Source organism: Cricetulus griseus, chromosome 2, assembly GCF_003668045.3.
Source record: "Cricetulus griseus strain 17A/GY chromosome 2, alternate assembly CriGri-PICRH-1.0, whole genome shotgun sequence".
Taxonomy (NCBI): domain Eukaryota; kingdom Metazoa; phylum Chordata; class Mammalia; order Rodentia; family Cricetidae; genus Cricetulus; species Cricetulus griseus.
Window position 1 is genome coordinate 150,374,294 of NC_048595.1, and position 16,538 is coordinate 150,390,831.

Sequence of the window (16,538 nt, forward strand, 5' to 3'; positions counted from 1 at the left end):
CTAGATGCTGAAAAAGCCTTTGACAAAATTCAACACCCCTTCATGATAAAAGCCTTGGAGAGAATAGGGATTCAAGGAACATACCTAAACATAATAAAGGCAATATACAGCAAACCAACAGCCAAAATCAAACTAAATGGAGAGAAACACAAAGCAATTCCACTAAAATCTAGAGCAAGACAAGGCTGTCCACTCTTTCCATGTCTATTCAACATAATACTTGAAGTTCTAGCTAGAGCAATAAGACAACAAAAAGAGATCAAAGGAATACAAATTGGAAAAGAACTCAAACTCACTGTTTGCTGATGATATGATAGTATACATAAGTGACCCCAAAAAATTCTATCAGAGAACTCCTACAACTGATAAGCACCTTCAGTAATGTAGCAGGACACAGGATTAACTCAAATAAATCAGTAGCCCTCCTATATACAGATGACAAACAGGCTTAGAAGGAAATCAGAGAAACATCATCCTTTACAATAGCCACAAATAACATAAAATATATCGGGGCAACTCTAACCAAACAAATGAAAGGCCTGTATGTCAAGAACTTCAAGTGTTTGAAGAAAGAAATTGAAGATATCAGAAAATGGAAAGATCTCCCATGTTCTTGGATAGGTAGGGTCAACATAGTAAAAATGGCATTCCTACCAAAAGTAATGTACAGATTCAATACACATGAAATAAAACAAATCTAAAAATTGGGTTTCTTTTTTAAATCACACACATTAGCTGAGGGCAGAGTTGTGTATCTATAGTATACAAGCTGTATGGGAAATTGAAAGGCAAGAGAATTACATGACCCCAGGAGTTATAGCATAGACAACATCATAAGACTCCATCACAAAAGAAGGAAAGAGGGCTGGAGAGAGGGCTCAGGGGTTAAGAGCACTGACTGTTCTTCCAGAGGTCCTGAGTTCAATTCCCAGCAACCACATGGTGGCTCACAACCATCTGTAATGGGATCTGGTGCCCTCTTCTGGCCTGCACTATATACATGATAAATAAATAAATCTTAAAAAAAAAAAAAAAAAAAAAAAGAAGAAGAAGGAAAGAAACAAAGAAATACTTTAACAACATCCCACTGAGGGCTGAAAAAGGAATCTCTCATGTCAGTCTCCTCTTCTGTATTTTCAACATGATGTTACTCCTTGCATGGACAGCAGGCTCCAAACAAAACACAGCTTTCCTTCATATACAAAATAATTCTCAGTTGTCTGCAAATGAAAGCCTTGCTCAGCCATCAAGCTATAATTTAAATACAGTCACCTTCAGGAGGTTTCCTCATTCCTATCAACATTTTAACTGCATCTCTTGCCTTCCACCTTAGTGATCTGTGATTGTTTACCCTCTCTTAGACAAGTGTCATCAACAGCCATATGTGATTCATCTTATCATTCCCACAGTCCATAGTTTTAAGCTGGTTGTAATAGCAGCTCAATAAAAAGATGCAGAAAATTTTGTAATGAAAGAATTCTGAAAATATAATTTTCTTGATGTTACTTTCTACTATTTCAATAATTTCTATAAAAATAATATATGTACACTGCTTTAAATGTATGCTGATATACATAGATTTTACTATTACAGTGAAGAGACTGAATTCTATAAATAGAATTACTGAGATACTATAATTATATTCCAGATCCATTTAGCAGTGGTCCAGAGGAAATAAAATTTGATAAACAATTAGATATTGCTCTTGGGAGGAAACACAAATCTTTAAATTTGACGTCCAACTGAATCTGTGCCCTAGGAATCTAGCCCTAGGAAATCAGTTATTTTTCTATTAATCTTATATACAGAAATGTGCTGTATTCACAATGTACTGAGTAATTTTATATGATACTGGAATTTAGGGTAGACCCTTGGGCTTAAATTTGTCTAAAATGATTTACATGATATGGCCAGTAGTTTTTAATTCATGGTTAACTGTTACTCATCTTCCTTTTTAAAATGTTGTATATTCAGACTTTATTAAAAGAGACATACTACAGACACAACCACCCAATGTGGTCATGAGACTCTTGCTTTGTTTTCTTGGAGTTTTCTCACTAGTACTCAGAATTCTCCTCGCGGGACTTTGTTATGACAGACTTAATTAAAGGATTCGTTTAAATGGCTTAAAAATAGGCTGTGCATGAATTAAAAATAGATATATGACTATAATCTGCAAAACTCAGGAGGCAGAGGCAGGAGGACTGTCATGAGATGAAGGCCAGCCTGGTCTACACAGTGAGTTGCAGCCAGTGTTACGATAGTAAGACTTCCAAAAAATAAGATGCACATTTATTAAGTTCTATTTAAGTAACCACATTAGTGGTGTGGTGATAGCGTTATTATCATACAGAGAACTTGTTTGTCCTATAGGCTAAGAAAATATTATGAGCAGTGGTGGAGCACACCTTTAATCCCAGCACTTGGGAGGCAGAGACAGACAGATCTCTGTGAGTTCAAGGCCAGCCTGGTCTAAAGTGTGAGTTCTAGGACAGCCATTGCTATGTAGAGAAACCCTGTCTCAAAAAAAAAAAAAAAATCAGCAAACACAAAAGAAAAAAAAAGTACATAACTACCTTGATGTCCTACAACCAGGCATTTTAGCTGGCACTAGAAGCCTTTCTGCAACCCCAGCACTTGGGGTTGAAAACAGGAAGGTTAGTAGTTCGAAGGACAGCTCTGAGGCTACATAAGACTCTGCCTCTGACAAACAAATGAATAAATTCAGAAGTTTATAAAGATGCTAAGAAACTTAGAAAACAACTAAGAAATTAATTTTAGATGGTATTAGGGAACTAAATAGTTATTTTGAAAATTGGTTTAAAAAAGCAGAATCAAGCTTCCATTCTGCCTTACAATAAGAAGTGCAGCCCCGCCAGGTGGTGGTGGTGCTCGCCTTTAATCCCAGCACTCGGGAGGCAGAGGCAGGTGGATCTCTATGAGTTTGAGGCCAGCCTGGTCTACAGAGTGAGTGTCAGGATAGGCTCCAAAGCTACATAGAGAAACCCTGTTTCCAAAAAACAAAAAACAAAACAACAACAAAAAAAAAGTGCAGCCCAAGGCAGACAGCCACATGAAGAAAATGTCAACAGGAGGGTTTGTGTTCTTAAAAGAATTGCAGCTAGTGAATAAAGAAGAGAGGGACAGGCTGGATAGAATTCAATGGTAAAGCATTGCTTGGCATCAGTAAGCCCCTGGGCCCAATCACAGGTACCCAAAAAGGACAAAAATAAAACCCTTTCCATTAAATTAATGTACTAATTATTATGCGTACATAGTGATCACCAATGGCTACGAACATCATAAAAGGACAGCTGACTGAACACCTTTGCTTCCTAATTGGATAAAACATCAATTATAAATACTCTTTCCCAAAATTTTGAACCTAAATCTCATTACGACTCTAGATTTATCTTCCATTTTATAGGAAACAGGGTCACAAGCAAAGGAAAATGACACAGGGATATGAACAGAAACATTCGGTGGAAAATTCAGGTCAAATGACCTCATTTCTTCATTATGCAAATTGTAAAGAGAAAAGAAAGGTAGTGAATTGTGTAAAAGACTTAAAAAGAGCTATTGCTTGTATTATGTGGTTTTATTCGGCTATTGATCAGACTACAAAAGCTCATAAAATATGAGTCAGTTGGGAGAAATCTGAACATGACTAGATATCCATCCAGTGACATTAAGAATAAATGATTTTCTTTCTTTCCTTCTTTTTTTTTTTTTTTTTTTTTTTTTTTTTTTGGTTTTTCGAGACAGGGTTTCTCTGTGGCTTTGGAGGCTGTCCTGGAACTAGCTCTTGTAGACCAGGCTGGTCTCGAACTCACAGAGATCCACCTGCCTCTGCCTCCCGAGTGCTGGGACTAAAGGCGTGCGCCACCAACGCCCGGCAAGAATAAATGATTTTCTAATGTGGCACTGTTTCTTTAAGAGTGTAGAATGTAAAGATAATGCTTAAACATGGGTGAAAAATAACTAATGTCTGGATTAGTTTCCAAATGACGTGTGTAGGGAGCAGGGAGTGGGGAGGACAATTAGCAGAAGCAGCTATATTTAGATCACTGTTAAAATTGCAGTAGGTTTACAGAGTTAATTATATACTTCAGACTACTTTTCCAATGTTTGAGATTTCCTGTAAGATAGCAGACAACTACTTTTCATTTTAAGCACACCTGTATCAAGCTTTTCTTTCTTAATTTTTAGAAATATGCATATATCTTATTTACTTTTCCTTAAAACAAAACCATAGCCAGGGTCTCACTCTGTAGTTGGAACGGTCCTCGGTCTCTCAGAAGTCCTCCTGCCTCGGCCTCCCTAGCACTGGGACTGCCATCATTAGCCACCAGATCTGAGCCATGTACTTATTTTATTTCTAAGACAGCAGCCCTATTAGTGACATAAAAATACACATAATTGTTAAAAAGTAAATAAACAACATATGATTTAGCTCTGAACTGAACAATATAATACTAAGCAATCTTCAAAATATTGTCACAAACTTCTGGAAGACCCTAAGACCTCTTCAGGTAGTCTGTAAAGTCAAGCTATCTTTTAGTAATTCTAAGACATTGTTTGCCCTTTTTACTGTGTTACATTTCCACTGATGGTAAAACAACAGTCATAAGAACTTCTGGTTTCCCACCAAGAGTCACTGCACTCCTCCTGGCTACATACTTGGTGTAAAAAGGGTGGGTTTTGGAACTAAATAGACGGCTCAGCAGTTCAGAGCACATACTGTCCAAGTTCAGTTCCCAGCACTCAGATCGTCAGATCAGGTGGCTCACCATGACCTTCAACTCCAGCTCTAGAGGGTCTGATACCCTCCTGTGGCCTCCAGAAACACATGAACTCATGTGTACATAGTCACAAGCACGTAAGCAAGTTCAAGCTGGCACGAGCACTCGACACATGGACACACACACACACACACACACACACACACACACACACACCATTAAAAATGAAATAATCTTTTTTAAAAGGTAGGTATTAGGCCTAAAGCTCAGAGGCTAAGTGCTTGCCTGACGCATATGAGGCCCTGATTTCAATCCTTAGCACCACTATCTTAAAACACAGACACAGACAGAAAGAAAGAAAGAGAAAAAGAATGTTGCAAGTAGAGCAATGTAAATTATTAATTTTTAACCTTGATCTTAATATTCTGTGTGACAAAACAGGGCATGCACATAACATACTTCTACTCCATACTGAGGTCTACTGACTGCAGGAAAAGCCCTCACGTGACTGTGGGCAAGCTGAACTAACTACTTCAGCATAAAACCCCAGATTTACTTGAAAAGATGACTGGCAGACAATGGCATTTGCCAACTAGTATTTAGCAAATATTTTCTTGAAAATGAACAAATGAAGACTGTCACATCAAGGGAAATAATGTGTTTGTTGGCAATGGCAGATATTGCTCAAGCTTTCCAGCAAAACTTAGTGTTTTGGAAAATCTGTTTCTTGCCACCATGATCCTATCTGCTCCCCCACACCCCACCAAGAGAAATGTATTGATACACTCAGTGATATTAAAATCAGTGGTTTTAAAAGTATTTTTCAATGAAATATATCAACATTGGAAAGATCTGCATAAATCAATGAACTAATACTTTCCAGATGACTAATGCATGGAATTATAAGACCACACAGGCATCAGTATCCACTCAAAATACAAGTGACTTAATAGGTTGTATGGTGGCCTCAAAGGGATCTGAAAATGAGAACACCCCAGATTACCTAAATGACAAGTGTCCTTACAAGGAGTAGAAAAGGAGATGGCAGAGAAACACAGAGGAAAGGCCAACACTAGACACTGGAAAAAGTGGAATAGGCCATCCCTCAGTTGTTGAGTTCAGGCTTCCTTGGCCTGCAGAACTGTAAGAGAATAGGGACAAGGCGGGTGGATCCGTGAATAAAGTGGTTACTGTGCGAGCATGAGTCCACATCCTCAGAATCCACAGACAAGGTCACTGTAACACCAGAGCTGGGGAAGACATGGGAGGAACCCAGAAGCTGGCTAGCTGGCAACCTAGCTGTAGCCATGAGCTCCAGATTCAGTGAGAGACCCTTTCTCAAAAAAAAAACAGGGAGGGGAGAGGAAGCAACTGAGGTATCTCAATGTTAACCTTTGAACACTACAAGTGACCTCAAGATTGAACAGATGTGTGCACAGGTGTTGGTGGATTGAATGAGAATGGCCTCCTAGTCTCATGTTTGAATGTTTGGTTCCCAGGTAGTGGAACTGTTTGGGAAGGGTTAGGAGGTGTAGTGGTGTTGGAGGTGGTGTGTCACTGGGGATGGGCTTTGAGGTTTCAAAAGCCCAGGATAGGCCCTGTCTCACTCTTTCTATCTCCTGCCAATGGATCAGGATGTAAGCTCCAGCAACATGCCGGTCTTCCTGCCTGCTGCCACACAACCCGCCAGGATACTCATGGACTAACTCCAAAGCTGTAAGAAAGCTCCCAGTAGAGCGTTCATTTCTAAGCTGCCTTGGCCAGGGTGTCTGTCTCTTCGAAGCAATAGAACAATAACAAACAATATAGTAAAGTCAGTGTGAGAGGAAATGTCAGTTGTTTTAAGTCACCCAGGTTGGCTTGATTTGTTAATGGTACTACTACAAAATTAACACCATGGCCAGTAACCTTAATGTGACTGAGTAAGAGAATATTTACATAGATTAATGATTTATATTGTTTCCTTTTTGTTTGCTTGCTTTTTTCTTTTTAAACAGGATTTTTTCTGTGTAGTCATAGCTGTCCTAGAACTCACTCTGTGGACCAGCCTGGCTTCAAACTCAGAGATCCACCTGCCTCTGCCTCCCGAGTGCTAGGATTAAAGGTGTGAGCCACTACAGCTGCCTGGCTGTAGCTCCTAATTTTAAGAAAATACTATTTATTAGGTAGGCATCTGTAATCCTAGCATTTCGGAACAGAGGCAGGAAGTCAAAACTAGCTTGGCTACATAGTAAGTTGGACTCACATAACAAAACTCTGTCTCAAAAAAATTTGAATAATGGGGCTGAAGAGATGGCTCAATGGTTAAGGGGACTTGCTGCTTTCCTAAAGGCCCCAAGTTTGGTTCCCAGCTGTAACTGCATGTCCAGGGCATCTAACTCTCTCTCTGGCCTCCTCCAGCACCCACACTTAACACTTAAAAACAAATCTTGGAAAAAACCAAATTAAAACAACAATAACAACAACAAAAGTCTACCACTTACCAAGCCTTGGGAAAATAGCTACAATTTTATTAAAGGCCTTTAAAATAGCTTTTCCAATTCTACATCTTCTGAGGCATGATCATTTTTTATGCTCCCCAGTCCAAACAACACACTGAAGTACTGTAAATACAATATCAAGAAGGATTCAGTAGTAGCTAATAAGCAGATATTAAAGGGATTTGTAAATGTTAAAACTAACCACTAATTTCTTTTAGCTTTGTAACAGTTATTTTTCCATAAAATTTAGTTTATATTAACAAGCAATGAGGCCATTTTTTCCTTTTTGTAGATTTCTTAACTCTCAACATATTTTGATAAAAAAGGATTTTTTTCAGGCAATATATTTTGATCATGCTTTTCCCTCCCTCGATTCCTCCCAGCTTCTCCCTAACTACTCAATTTTATGTTCTTTTCATTTTCTCTGTTTAAAACAAACAAAACACATTAACAACACACACACACAAGACCCACAAAGATGGAAATCACAATAAAGAAGCAAAAGATCAATAAGACAAAAAAAGTCTTTTCAAATGGCTTTTGGTGTTAGTTGTTGCTCTGCATATTCTGTCCCTTACCCTGTCCTCCCTGCCTATTTAACCCTCCTATTGTTTCCCCTTTGTCTCTCCATAACATTATTCTACTTCTGCTTCCTTGGAAGAGTCCCATTCCTCCCCCCTCCCCCGTCCCGTCCGTCCCCCGCCCCCCCACATCTAGCTACCTAGCTCTGTGGGTATTCTAATTGAAGCACACATATCTGAAGTCTAAACATCCACACAAAAGAGAAAACATGCAATGTTTTTGTCTTTGTGGGTCTCGGTAACTCTACTCAGGATAATTGTTTCCAGTTCCATCCATTTACCTGCAAATTTCATAACTCATTTTTCTTAACAGCTAAATAATGTTCCCCTGTGTTACCACATCTTCATTATCCGTTCATCAGTGGGCACATGCCTGTCTTGGCTGTTTCCAATTTCTGGCCATTATGAATAGAGCAGCAATGAACATGGATGAGCAAGTGTCTCTGAAGGAGGGTATCAAATCCTTGGAGTACACACTGAGCATGTTTTTAACTCAAGTATTTTTGGTTTCTAGAAAATAATTTCCTATGCTTATTATATTTATTTATATGTGTGTTAAATGCACTCATATGGCGGCCAGACGAGGCTTTGATTTGAATTCAGGTGTGGTAGTCTGTTATTTTAAGGTGTGTTACTTTTGTTTATGCTGTGGACCATTTGTCTAATGATGTGAAGATGCGTGACTTTATGCTGCATTAGTTTAACTCTGTGAAGCTGTGATTCTTTGCCTGTCTAAAGTACCTGATAGTCTAATAAATGGCCAATATCGAGGTGGGAGCAAGGATAGGCGGGGCTGGAGGCAGAGAGGATAAATAGAAGGAGAAATGAGGAAGAGGAGGAGCAAGAGAACAAGGTGAGCAGGGGCAGCCACTCAGCTCCACAGCAAGACCAAGGAGTAAGAAGGAAAGAAAGGTATACAAGAATAGAAAAGGAAAAGCCCAGAGGCAAAAGATAGATGGGCTAATTTAGGTTTAAAAAAAAAAAAAAAAAAAAAAAAGGCCAGGCATTCATAGTTAAGAATAAGTCTCCATGTGTGATTTATTTGGGAGCTGGGTGGTGGGCCTCCCAAAAAGCAAAAAAGTAAAACATCACACATCATAATAGTGTACAACAAAAGGTCACATAGAAATGTATTAAACACAAAGGGAAAGAGAGGAGCCTGGAGAATTGCAGGATCTATGGAATCCTGGCTTGCATCTCTTAGGAACTATGTATCCTAACTGACTCATGCTTCGGGTTTATGGGAATACTGTAGAATAATTATACCTACATTTGTGATGGTTGTGATAATTAAATTCGGTACCCATAATATAATCAGCAGCTAAGCCAGCGGATGCATCCAGTGATGCCATCTGTATGATTACTGCCTCATGGTTTTCAGATCTTTTTCACCTAATTAGATCTCATCTGATCACCTCAAAAACTGTGATTTCCTCACTCTTCTCCAACTCCCCACAGGCCTTCCTCCACTACCTCCCCCAGTAACATCCCAATTTCACAGAGGCCACATCCCCACACAGCTGTGGTGTAGACACCTGGCTCTTAGCAGGCCCCCTTAGCTACTTCCTCTCTGCTTTCTGAAAAGGGCCACCATGTTTCTCCAAAAACCACACACCCTGACCCCCCCCCCCCATTTTTCTGCCTGAGCTGCTCTCCCCACCCCCATGCCTACATTTTGATTTCTAGTTTCACTTTCTCCCAATGTCTTCTCTCTGACCACCTTCCACACAGAGGTTCCCAGTGGCCCCTAAGTCACTTCTACCCTACTTCAGCTTAACACAATATAGATTCCCCCTGGGGAAGAGGGAAGGTAAGTGAAAGAATTGCTTCAATCAGACTGAGCTGTGGTCATTCATGTCTATGAGAGACTGACCACAGATGTGGGAGGAGCCAGACCACTGCGAGCAGCACCTTCCCCACACAGATGGGCCTGGGCTCTGTAAGAAAACTAGCTGAGCATGTACCAGAGAGCAAGGCAGTGAACATCATTCCTCCATCGCTCCTGCCTCCAGATTCCTGCCCTGGCTTCTTGTTCTGAATTCCCTCAATGATGGATAGTGACCCAGAAGTGTAAAATAAAATAAGCCCTTTCCTCCCAAGTTGCTTTCTTTTGGCTGAGTGGTTTGCTACAGCAACAGAAAGCAAATAGGACACACACTGTCACCTAATAACCTTTGCACATCTATTTCCGTTCCATCTTCAGAGCCTAGTGAAGTGTCTGATACATATGTGTCTAATTACCCCGGCTTGTTCACTGAATAATTTCTAACATCCAAAGACTCAAGTCCTGAAAATTTCCTGCAGTCTTAGGTGGGTTGTCACTATACTGTATGCTCAGAAAGACTTATTCAGTGGAGAGTCCATCCCAGCCGAATTCTCTTCCATCTCCATCATTCACTCTTTCACAGTGACATCAATGTCTACCCTGCTGGTATATGGCATAGTGCTCTCCTTGTGGCCAAATCTATCGGATACTTGGTACTCATAGAACCTCACCATAATTGATAGTTGATTATCAGAGATTACTTGTGATATATATATATATATATATATATATTATATATATATATATATTTATTTGGCATAAATCTAAGTATGATACTAAATATTTTCTGAATAAAAGTTTAAGGAAAGATAACTCATTATAAATTTTTTAAGAGCCAGATATGGTGGTACACACTTTTAATATCAGCACTCTGGAAGCAGAGGCAGGTGCATCTCTGAGTGTTTAAGGACAGCCTAGTCTACACTGAGAGTTCCAGGCCAGGCGGAGTTACATAGTGAACCATGTCTCAAAAACCAAACCAAATGAACAAAAAACATTTAAGACAATAAGAAAAACACCTCTTATTTAAAAAAAAATGAAATCCAAACAAGAAATTTTCTTTTTCTTTTAAACTCTGAGAATATATGTACAGAAACAACCTCTAAACTCAACGTGTAAATAAACTACTTAAATTTACTTTGTATTTTAAAGTAGAAGAAGGGTGTTTTTAACACACCAAAAGCAGAGTGTTTCCTCCATTCTCTCATTTCCTAAGACTAAACATGAACAGTGCATAACAAAGGAGGCTATCCGAGAACCGCTTATGTACGCAGACCGTAGACCGCCTTGCACTGAACGCTAGCTCTTTCAGGGTCAGACTGAATCTCATCTCTTACTGCATTGTTAACAGGGAAACAAATAGATGTGTGGCCCAGATAGGGGCGAAAATAAATTATGTAGGAGAAAAAGGAGGAAATCCAGAGTGCACAACCATTATACACACTAGTGTAATAAACTTGAAAGGCTAACAGTGTGTGTGTGTGTGTGTGTGTGTGTGTGTGTGTGTGTGTGTGTGTGTGTGTGACTTGTGCACTACTAACCTTGCTATACTTTTCTTTATGTACAGTTGCATTATTGGTTTCTGACTAGTAAAAGCTACTGACTTCTGATACTTATCCCTTGATAAACATAACAGTGAAACTGCTAGGCTAGTTGCTTAAGTTGAAAACCTTTTTGGTCAAAGGTACATGGGGATTCTAACATATTGGCCATGTTCTGTATCTCAGACTGTGGGTGGATGAGTGTTTTATTATTCTTTGTACTGTATATATTTACTGTGAATGTTCATTGTGGTTTTGTTTTATAAGAGTTTTTACAAAGTGAACTTGAAGGGTCAAGACCATAATGGGGAAACCCACAGAAACAACTGACCTGAGGCAGTAAGTCCAGGATCTACCCCTAGTACACAAACTGGGGAAGGGCATGGGTCAGGCCTCTTGATGGTGATGGGACAGACTGTGTTGACTCTCCATGGAAAACCACACCCTCTCTGAGGAGCGCTGATGGGGAGAAGGTAGAGGGAGCAGGATGAGGAGGAGGAGGAGGAGGAACTAGGATTTATATGTAAAATTTTAAAATTAAACAAATTTGCAAAAACAGCGCTTGAAAACACTTTAAACAACTGGGCCTGGTAGTATACCCTTTTAACCCCAACATGCAGGAGGCAGAGGCAGAGGCAGGTGAATCTCTGTGAGTTCAAGGCCAGCTTGGCCTACAAAGTGAGTTCCAGGACAATCAGGGTCACATAATAAGATCTTGTCTAAAAACAAAACAACTCCCCCAAAACCATTTTAAACAATACAAATCTAAGTTAAGTCTTTTCTCTTAAAAAGTACAAGTGGGAATTTTTAGTTGAATAAAACATGTATCAATAGAAGAAGCAGGAGAGATGGCTCCAGTTTTAAGAGCACAGGAGTTCCCAACACCCAAAGCAGGTTGTTTGGTGACAGCCTGTTATTCTGTTTCCAAGATACAACATCCTTGGCAGGGCATTGGTGGTACATACCTTTAATTCCAGCAATTGGGAGGCAGAGGCAGGTGGATCTCTGTGAGTTCAAAGCCAGCCTGGTCTACAGAGCAAGTTCCAGGACAGGCTCCAAAGCAATACAGAGAAACCCTGTCTCAAAAAAACCAAAACAGATACAGCATCCTCTTCTTTCTCCTTGGGTACCCCCACACACACACACACAAACACAAATACTTTAAAAAATAAAAAGGACCCATGTAGCAATAGAATTACTTAATATTTACCACTGCGGTTTAGAATATCGGTGTTCCAAATGCAAGAAACTCGTAAGAATTCTTCTATCATGAATCAAATTTTGTCTATTTTGCCATAGGGTTATCAAAAGTGGTGGTCTGCAAAAGCATACAAGAGAATTACTTTCTGAATAATAGCAAATGAACCTGTGTATTACACCTCCCACACCTTCTTTGCCACCTTCTTCTGTAATGACAATTGGAATATCTAGAGTTTCTCAAGAAATAATTTAGTGGAGAATCAGAAGTCCCTGATTGCCAACACTGACATGACATGTTTCAAATTGATGAGTCTACTGTCTTTGTAAAAGCAATCCAGACAAATTGATGACAACAGGACATGGGCAATTTTCAAAATTAAAATTGATGAGCATGCTCCTTCTGCATGTCAGAGCTTATTGATCTCAGTATCAGTGTTGGTGGAGGTAAATGCAAGTCAGAGTGCCACTGGGCTGGTCCTGTGGGTCCCTCCCCTGCCAGAGAGTGAGCAGGAAGCAAGTCCCTGGATGCTGACATGGTTGCAATAATGGCAGGGAAAACACACTGCCCAGTATGAGCAGGAATATTGACAATCCATTACCATAAGCAGGAAGAATCCATCATAGCTTGGCACATTTATAAATTCCCTCAGTGACACCCAAAGTCTGAGTGCCTTAGCGGACAAATTACTTCAGAAATTTGGAATTTCCCTCCAGTAACTCACTGTTGTTTCTGTAGACTGATCATTCAGAACAGACAAGAATCAATTCTTTAGAAATCCCTCAGCATAGGCAAGCATTAGTTCAGGGGCAGCATTTCTCAAATTTACCAAAATTATTTCTAAATTAAATTTTCTAAGACTCATAATGTTTTTGATCATGTAACTATTTTACAGATAGTTTTTTGTTTGCTTGTTTTCTTTAATTGTTCTTTGAGACAAAGTCTCTCTTTTTAGCTCGAGCTGGCCTTGAACTCACAGCAACCCTCCTGCATTACTCTTCAAGGTTTGGGGATTACAGATGTGAGCCACTAGACCTGACTTTGCAGGCAGCTTTGATGCAGCAGAATATACTACATCAGATAAAAAAGTCACTGTGTTTGATTATTTTGCATATAATAAAGAGCCAAGACTGGTGCAAAGGACCATGGAAGTCATTCATACCTTCCTCGGGTTCTCTGAGGACATCCTCATGTACTTTGATGTAGAAAGTGAAACTTTAGGTAACTTGTCCAAACTCATGTCCTTAGCAAGTAAACCCAGTTCAGGTATGGAGCTCAGACTTGACCAACATAGAGACTTGCATCCTATCTGTTGCTGTGTGCTGTGCTGGAAACACACTGTTGTATCCTATGTCCTGGGTACTGTGTGCTGTGTTGAAAACACATTGTTGTGTCCTATGTCCTGTGTCCTGTGTGCTGTGCTGAAAACACTGTTGTGTCCTGTGTCCCATGTGCTGTGTGTTGTGCTGAAAACACACTATTGTGTCCTGTATACTGTGTGCTGTGCTGAGAACATACTGTTGTGTCCTGTGTGCTGTGTGCTGAAAACACACACTGCTGACTTGCTTTGTCGAGACACAGTCTTCCTATGTAGCCTAGACTGGCCTAGAACTTCCCATTCTGCCTCAGTCTCTCCAATATTAAGATTATAGGTCTATGCCACAGCATGTATCTTATATTCACTTTTAACAAAAAAAAATCTAAACACAAAAAATAAGTTTATAAGTGGCTAAAGTTTTAAAATATGAAGGAATGTTTCAGCTTTATGGTAAACAGACATGAGAAAGAACATGAAGATGCACACCACAATATTCTTCAGTAACACACTGTCCTATCAGCTCTTGTTTCTAAAACTCTGCTGTGCACTAAGAAAACTGAAGCTGTTTACAAAGATCGCCTTTTACTTGTAAGTAATTCCTCTGTACGAAGTTTATAGAAATTATTGAGATGGAAAACTTTGCTCATATGTTCATAAAGAAAAAAAATTAGGGGTTAGGAAAACAGTCTATTTTTAAACCAGGCATCACACCTTAATACCATGAGAACTCAAAATACACACAACGCCACATTCAGTGTGTTTCAAGTAGAGCCCTCCCCTGATCTCACAGCTCCCAGTATGTGACTTAGCCCTGGGAGACCCACAAGCACTGGCCTGTCAAAATCCAAACAACAGGGACAAAAACAAACTTGGCTTTTGTGGAACTTTCATCTATGTGAGCCTCTTTCTGTGTCCGTTGGCACACCAATGAATACCCTACAAAGACTTCACCTTCAGAAGCACATGGATGTCTGTTAATTAGGTTTCAGCATTCTCCACTTCCCTTGTTTTTTTTTGTTGTTGTTTTGTTTTTGTTTTTTTTGTTTGCTTGTTTGAGCGCTCTATGCAGAAACCTGCCCACTGAAAGTTTAAGGAGGGACTTCTCTTCTGTCCTTTCAAAGCTTCTCTCCAAATGGGAAACCAACGCTGTGTGGCTGTACCCTCCAGGGTCAGAGCTATGATTACACTCAAGGACGTTCTTGGTTTTTTGGGGTTTTTTTTGTTTGTTTGTTTTTGTTTTTGTTTTTTTTTTTTTTTGAGACAGGGTTTCCCTGTGGCTTTGGAGGCTGTCCTGGAACTAGCTCCTCGAACTAGAGGCTGGTCTCGAACTCACAGAGATCTACCTGCCTCTGCCTCCCAAGTGCTGGGATTAAAGGCGTGCGCCACCACTGCCCGGCTCAAGGACATTCTTGACACTGGGCCTAAAAACATTCTCAGGTAGAAGGAAGAGGAAAGCTAAAGAGGCCTCTCTGCTCTCCTGGGCATCTGCAGCACGAATGCCTGCTGGGGAGAAGAGCCCCGTCAGCAGCAAGCTGGACTGTCGCTTGTCTGTGCTTCCATAACGAACACTGATGAACTGGCTGATTTGCCAAGCTGGACATGGGCAGAAGCATTTTGGTCTGTCATTGCCCTTTGTATCTGGGATAACCAGATATGAACTCCTCAAAAAGTCATGGGCTGGAGAATAGCTCACTGGGTGCTCTTTCACAGAACCAAGGTTCAAGTCCCAGCACCTCCATGGCAGCTCACAACCATCTGTAACTCCAGTTTCAGAGGATCCTATGCCCATTTCTGGCCACTGCAGGCACCAGGTATGCATGTGGTAAACAGACATATATGCAGACAAAACATCCATAAACTTAACAGCAGCAATAATAATAACAATAATATTTTTTTAAAAGTCACATCGCACATACAAAGACACAAAGCTATGCTATTTGAAGCAGGCAGTTGATGGAAGACTGAGAAAGGCGCAGAGCAGAGGTGAAATCTTGAGTGGCTCACCCCCTTCCACTCTTCTGCCAGTGAACAACAGTTCTGGAGCTGGGGCTATAGCTCGCTGGCCTCTTGCTTAGCACCACCGTGAAGCCCTGGCTCCAGTCCCCAGAACTGGAAAAAAAAAAGGAAGGAAGGAAGGTAAGAAGGAAGGAAGGAAGGAAGGAAGGAAGGAAGGAAGGAAGGAAGGAAGGAAGGAAGGAAGGAAGGAAAGAAGGGGCTGCCACGCTGGTGGTTCACACCTATAAACTCTATGACTTGGGAGATGGAGGCGGGAAGATCACAAATTGTAGGCCAGCCTGGGCTGTGTAGAAAGAGCCTGCCTCAAACAAACAAACAAAAGGCTGGGCATGGTGGTACATGCCTTTCATCTCAACACTTGGGCAGCAGAGGCAGGCAGATCTCAGTGAGTTTGAGGCCAGCCTGGTCTACAGGGCACATTCCAGGACAGCCAGGGCCACACAGGGAAACACTGTCTCAAAACACAAAGCTTAAACTGTTTATAAAACTGTCCCTATTCTCCAGAGGATACAGGATTCAAGGCACTGTCTTGGAAGCATAGACCAGACACTCGGCAGACAGTAAAGTGGCTAGAGCCTTATTCTTAGACGCTGAGACTCCAGAACTGTATTAACCAATCTCCACTATTCTGTTACAATAGCATGAAACTGGCTAAAACAAGCTACTATTCAGAAACACAAGGCCTCTACTAAGTTTTCAACACATTCTTTTAGACTGTCATTCTTAAGAATGCCACCTGGGCACCCAAGGAAAACCAACCCAAAGAACCCAACCACTAACAACAAATGAAATAAACAAGCTACAATAAATAAAACAGGATACAATACAGGGCTGCAA

General features: G+C 40.4%; 1 protein-coding gene across 4 annotated transcripts in view; it reads right to left on the reverse strand.

The window, feature by feature from the left end:
* Positions 1–16,538, reverse strand: part of Sgk3 (serum/glucocorticoid regulated kinase family member 3) — a 116,506-nt gene that overhangs the window by 68,574 nt on the left and 31,394 nt on the right. Inside the window, exons 2-3 of one of the 4 annotated variants that reach the window (XM_035440021.1) lie at positions 12,380–12,487; positions 11,501–11,628 (exon numbers count right to left, since the gene is read on the reverse strand). The exons of 2 other annotated variants lie outside the window; for them this stretch is intronic. The gene's annotated coding sequence lies outside the window, so the exon portion shown is untranslated. The remainder of the gene's footprint in view (positions 1–11,500; positions 11,629–12,379; positions 12,488–16,538) is intronic. One more of the 4 variants, XM_027398867.2, reaches the window with a different exon arrangement.